Here is a 6,060-nt window from a genome sequence, read left to right on the forward strand (position 1 = left end):
AAAGGAACAAAACTGAGTCATTTGTAGAGATGTGGATGGATCTAGAAACTGTCATACAGAGTGAAGTAAGTCAGAAAGAGAAAAACAAATATCGTATATTAACGCATATATGTGGAATCTAGAAAAATGGTACAGATGAACCTGTTTGCAAGGAAGAAATAGAGACACAGATGTAGAGAACAAACGTATGGACACCAAGGGGAGAAAGTGGTGTGGGGGGTGGTGGTGTGATGAATTGGGAGATTGGGATTGACATGTATACACTAATATGTATAAAATAGATAACTAATAAGAACATGTTGTATAAAAATAAATAAAATTCAAAAAAATAATAAATACATGCTTTTGATCATGTCTGTAATAAGTTCCTATTAGATATGAAACTCTTAATCTATTTGGCAACTTTTAGTCACTCAGTTATTTTACTTTTATGTGAATTTTCTGACACCCTTTATTTTAGTCAATGCCTACCTTAGCTTTGGGTTGTAAAACTAATTTGGACATCTCAGGGAAATTGAAATCTCAGATAGTCATACTTTAATGATGGCATTAAACCAGAAATTGCATTTATTGCAGTTTCATTTGTTAACACAAGTACATTTGTAGTGTTGAGAGCTTTTAAAGTCCAAAAACACTAGAGAGGCATAAACATGAAAGAGTATTCAGTCTGGTAAAACCCTGGAAGTATCTCATGCATGTTTGGGGGCAATCTATGGTATCTCAATTGATTGTAAAATATATTTAATGCTAAATTTGATGGCATCGTTACAGTGCCTTGTGTTCTTACATGCATATTTTCAGACCTTCTCCTCCTCCACCTGGGCTAGCCACCACTTATCCCTGCAGGAAGCTGAGTTTCTACGCTTATCTGCTAGGCTAGGGGAGAGCGAGTGGTGTTGATTTTGCTGTATGTGGCCTATTATCTTGACCTTTATGATGGATCCAGCCGTGGCGGGATCAGGACGCCAAGTCTCCCTCCTGTTTACATCTCCTTCGAGGGAGCATAGCACATTGCAGTCATGTCAGTTTGTGGTCTTATTTTTCACTCCCCAGCAACGCACATCTTGAGACACTGTGATTAGCTCCCTAATTCCTAAAAATTGACTTGCCTTGTTATAACTAGGGAGCTATCGCCTAAAAATACTTCACCTACTGTTCAGAAGGGTATTATTTTAGTGCCCTGGGGATAGGAAAAGTTTTCAACACACCAGTGCATGGATTAGTTTTATTTTAAAGTATTTGAAGTGTTTTTGATACCTTAGCTAAGAATGATCCAAGTTCAGTGGCCTACCAAGAGTCTTTAAAAATGTGCTCCGAGTCCTTACCTGACAACCATGTATAAAAATGCCTGCATTCTGTTAGCATATTTGGACATCAAGACCTACCTCCTCTATATGTCAGAGAAATTAAGGTACCTTCTGCATCAACCAAACACAAAGGGTGATTTCGTTGGGATAAATAGCTTTCTCTTTGAATAGGACTTCTGACTGAATCATCTAATCATATGTCTATTGAATAGCAAGTGCACTTTTCCTTTTTTCATATCCCTGTCCACTGAGCAAATAAAGGCATTTCTCTTTTTATTAATTGGGGTATTCATAATTGCCTGTATAATTTTTGAGAGATACAAATTTTGTGATTCACTTAGAGTCAGGTTAAAGTTACATCTCTGTGAGACTAAAAGAGCATCATCAAATGATGCTTCAAATGATCTCTATTCACCAGCTTCATTAACCATTGACTGACTTAGCCAGTCAGATCAGTTTATATGTTCAGACACAGTCTGAGTCAAACATCTTGTGTGAATAGGTTTGATTTTTTTTTTTTTTCAAACCATTGAATTAACTGACTAAACTAACTGGACTTTTCAGTGGTAATCTGGAGACGGTATATTTTCGGTTTCATGTATAAACCTGTGCAAAGACACCATACATCCAGAGCATATGAAAAAAAGCATGTACTTTTATTTTTTCATGGTTCTTCACCTGGATAGGAAAGGATGACATGCTGTCCTGTCCCCTCAGTAGCCACAACATTGATGAGAGCTGGTATCAGAGAGTTTCCATCCTCATTCATGATTGTGACTCCCCTTTCCAAGTCTCATTTTTCAGAGGGAGAAACTGAGACAACTATATTAATAAGTCAAAAAACTTAGTCAAATAGCTTTTTTGCTTTTGTGGGTTTCTAAGGTATTCTCTGACCTTGTTAATGACTGCTCACAGAGCAGCTGCACGGGTATTCAACCTAATCCAACAGAGTTATTTTGCCAGTTATTGCTTGAATACCAGGCTCCTGTTGGTATGTACAACTCTTCGTTATTTCATGTAGAGTTCATCATCTATGTAAAGCTCTTAAATAATACAGTTAAAGAAGTCAGGTGTCTAGGGTTTAGCATTTCCAAGTCATAGGTTATTAGTCTTTCTCTATAGACATGTGATTGGTGCATGTTGGTTAGAGAATAGTGATAAACTAGATAAAACCATGTACTTAAAGTTGCAGTTATTGTGATTACATTACTTGGGGTTTGATTGAAGAAGAAACCTCTTAGTAAGACCCTGAACTGCTGACAAAAATACAGCAAAGAAGTCAAAACACTGGCAGCTCACTGCATAAAAGTAAGTAATAATATAGAGCAAGGTTTCTCAGCCTCAGAACTATTGACTTTTTAGAATGGGTCATACTTTTTTGTGATGGGCGGATCTGTGCATTATGGAATGTTCAGCAGCATCCCTGTTCTCTACCCAATAGATGTCAGTAGTTCACCCTCTCCCAATTGTAACAATTAAAAATGTCTCCAGACATTGCCAGTTGTCTTGTGGGGGCAAAATTATCTTCACTTGAGAACCATTGGTATAGAGCTTTCCAGTATGGAAAGCACTTTGATCTTCTCAATAATTCTGTTAGAGATTTTCTTAATCCTTATTTTACAAAAGAGGAAACCGAGGCTCAGAAAAGTAAAGTTACTTGCTAAAGTCTCACAAGTAGTATGTGATGGAGACGGAATTCAAGCTCAGATAGGTCTTCTGAAGCCATATTGGGTGTTCTCTTTATTACACAAGTAAAAAAAGATATTGTATCATTCTGAATTGGACTACATCTACTTTCTTCCTCTGTTTCTTCTGTTCTGTTGGGTTTCCTGGGCTTTACATTAATGGAATTGAACCAGAATTATTCTCAATGTCCCAAGGGGCACTTAATGTTCAGTCTTTTAGTAGGACATCATTTTCTCACTTGGTCTTTAGTCCCAGTAGTCCCAGCATTTGATATGTTGACCAGAGTAAATCAGGTTACTGTTGAAAGCTGTACAACTTTTTTTAGAAATCATCTTAGATTTTAGTAAGATGAAGGAACAGTTTTACTTCAGTAAGGTTGTAGATCTAGATTTCTCTGCAACTTAAACTTTCTTAATGCTTCAAGTCCACATTAACAATTCACTCTCAAAGGTTGGTTGATTTAAAAATGGATTTTTTTATGTCAAAATTTCTGGCCAGTCAAGAAGAGAAAAATTTTAAAAATATCCTCAGGTGCAAATAAAGAAATTCCTTTAAGAATCAACTTCATACTGGTCTGTGTTGGCACACTGAGACATATTCCATGACGACTGAGTACCAAGGCTAGTATTCAAATATTTATGCTTCACCAAAATGAAACCTTTCTTACAATACCAGAAATAAAATGCAGCATCTCTTTGTCATCAGACAAAATAATTTAGTCAAATAAATAAATGGTCAGTAGCCTCTAAGATTTGTTTAAGTTCAAAGGTTCATTCATGATAGAACCTGTATTTAGGCCTACAGTACAGCAAGACAATGCTGTAGTAACAGAATTGTGATCTACTCATCGAACATTTCAATAAAGAGACTGAGGAGACTGTTCTGATTTCCTCTGTTAAAAAGGAAGATGGACGGTATGAACCTGCCAGTCACACAAAGAAAGCATAGAGCTTCTGCTTTCAGATGCTAGTGGCATTTATAAGGCATACAGAGTAACAGCAGTTTGGTGGTTTCTCAAAATGTTAAACATAGAATTGCTATATGACCCAGCAGTTCACATCCTGGATATATATCCAAAAGAACTGAAAACAGCGATTCAAACAAATACTTGTATGCAAAAGTTCATAACAGCATTATTCACAATAGACAAAAGGTGGGAAAAATCCAAGTATCCATCAACAGATGAATAGATAAACAAAATGTGGCATATACAAATAATGGAATATTATTTGGCCATAAAAAAGGAATGATGGGCCCCCCAAGAGCTGAGGGCTGTCGGCAGCCGAGGTCTGTCAGCGCCTTTCTCCTTACTGGCTTGTTTACTACCATGCCTCTGTATGAGGGCCTGGGGAGTGGCAGAGAGAAAACAGCGGTCATGATAGACCTGGGAGAGGCTTTTACCAAGTGTGGATTTGTTGGAGAAACTGGTCCAAGATGCATAATTCCTAGTGTGATAAAAAAAAAAAAAGCTGGCATGCCTAAGCCTATCAAAGTTGTACAATATAATATCAATACAGAAGAATTATATTCCTACCTAAAGGAATTCATCCACATACTGTATTTCAGGCATCTATTGGTGAATCCCAGAGACTGCAGAGTTGTGGTTATTGAGTCGGTATTATGTCCTTCCCACTTCAGAGAGACACTCACTCGTGTTCTTTTCAAGTATTTTGAGGTTCCATCTGTCTTGCTTGCTCCAAGTCATCTAATGGCTCTTCTTAAACTTGGGATAAACTCTGCCATGGTCCTGGATTGTGGATATAGGGAAAGCTTGGTGTTACCTATATATGAAGGAATCCCAGTACTAAATTGTTGGGGAACACTCCCCCTAGGAGGAAAAGCTCTTCACAAGGAGTTGGAAACTCAACTATTAGAACAATGTACTGTTGGCACAGGTGCTGCTAAAGAACAGAGCCTTCCCTCTGTGATGGGTTCAATTCAAGAAGGTATCTTGGAGGACATTAAAGTGCACACTTGCTTTATTTGTGATCTGAAGCGTGGACTAAAAATCCAAGCAGTAAAATTTAATATTGATGGAAATACTGAGCATCCCTCACCACCCCCAAATGTTGACTACCCATTAGATGGAGAGCAGATTTTACAGGTCCTTGGATCAATCAGAGATTCGGTTGTGGAAATCCTTTTAGAGCAAGATAATGAAGAGAAATCAGTTGCCACTTTAATAGTGGATTCCCTTATGCAGTGCCCAATAGACACTAGGAAGCAACTAGCAGAGAATTTGGTAGTCATAGGTGGCACGTCTATGTTGCCAGGATTCCTTCACAGACTACTTGCAGAAATAAGGTATTTGGTAGAAAAACCAAAATATAAAAAACACTTAGCACCCAGACATTCTGAATTCATACTCCACCTGCAAAGGCTAATTGTGTAGCCTGGTTGGGAGGAGCTATTTTTGGAGCACTGCAAGACATACTTGGGAGCCGTTCACTCTCAAAGGAGTATTATAACCAGACAGGCCATATACCTGATCGATGTTCTCTTAATAACCCACCTTTGGAAATGATGTTTGATGTCGGGAAGGGTCAACCACCTCTGATGAAGAGAGCATTTTCCACTGAGAAATGAAAGTTTGATTAAAATTCAACTTTGCTTCATTTCAAACATCTCATCAATTACAAGCAAACTGTACAAAGTATATACGATGGTGTTAGAGACAACTTTAGTAGAAGTGAAAGCGTTTCTGTAACTATACCTCACATTAGTATTTAACCATTTTGCCTTTGGTGTAATGGTAGAATGGTAGCTGATGCGTATTGAAATTAGTTGTATTCATATCAATAAAATATAGTAAAGCAGTTAATTTTGGAAGTTTGTAACATAGTTCATTTTTCAAAAAGAATAAAAACATTGTCCCTCCACAATTCACATAATCTGTCCTGGGCACTGGAGACTTCATTAATTTCATGGTGTTCAACAATTATTTTATTTAAAGAATAATGTAACCATTTCCAGTTATTTCAAATATTAACATAGGTCTATGTCTTAAAATCCTTTTGTTTTGATGTTTGTGTCCATGTTATAATAATGCTACTTTTGGGCTGAGAAT

The 6,060-nt window shown here is 37.2% G+C and overlaps 1 pseudogene; it reads left to right on the top strand.

The window, feature by feature from the left end:
• The first annotated feature begins 4,320 nt into the window (after positions 1 to 4,320).
• LOC103076414 (actin-related protein 10 pseudogene) lies at positions 4,321 to 5,579 on the top strand (annotated as a pseudogene).
• The last annotated feature ends 481 nt before the right edge of the window (positions 5,580 to 6,060 follow it).

The sequence above is a fragment of the Lipotes vexillifer genome, unplaced genomic scaffold, assembly GCF_000442215.2.
Source record: "Lipotes vexillifer unplaced genomic scaffold, Lipotes_vexillifer_v1.1 scaffold263, whole genome shotgun sequence".
Taxonomy (NCBI): Eukaryota; Metazoa; Chordata; class Mammalia; order Artiodactyla; family Lipotidae; genus Lipotes; species Lipotes vexillifer.